The sequence below is a fragment of the Equus quagga genome, chromosome 11, assembly GCF_021613505.1.
Source record: "Equus quagga isolate Etosha38 chromosome 11, UCLA_HA_Equagga_1.0, whole genome shotgun sequence".
NCBI lineage: Eukaryota > Metazoa > Chordata > Mammalia > Perissodactyla > Equidae > Equus > Equus quagga.
Genome location: NC_060277.1, coordinates 66065602 through 66065806, shown reverse-complemented (window position 1 = coordinate 66065806; position 205 = coordinate 66065602).

Below are 205 nucleotides of genomic sequence, written 5' to 3'. Positions count from 1 at the left end.
TTTGCTGAGGAAGCCTGGCCCTGAGCTAACATCCATGCCCGTCTTCCTTTACTTTATATGTGGGACGCCTACCACAACATGGCGTGCCAAGCGGTGCCATGTCTGCACCTGGGATCTGAACCAGCGAACCCGGGGCAGCCGAGAAGCAGAACATGCACACTTAACCTCTGCGCCGCCGGCCGGCCCCTAAGAGCAAATAATTCTT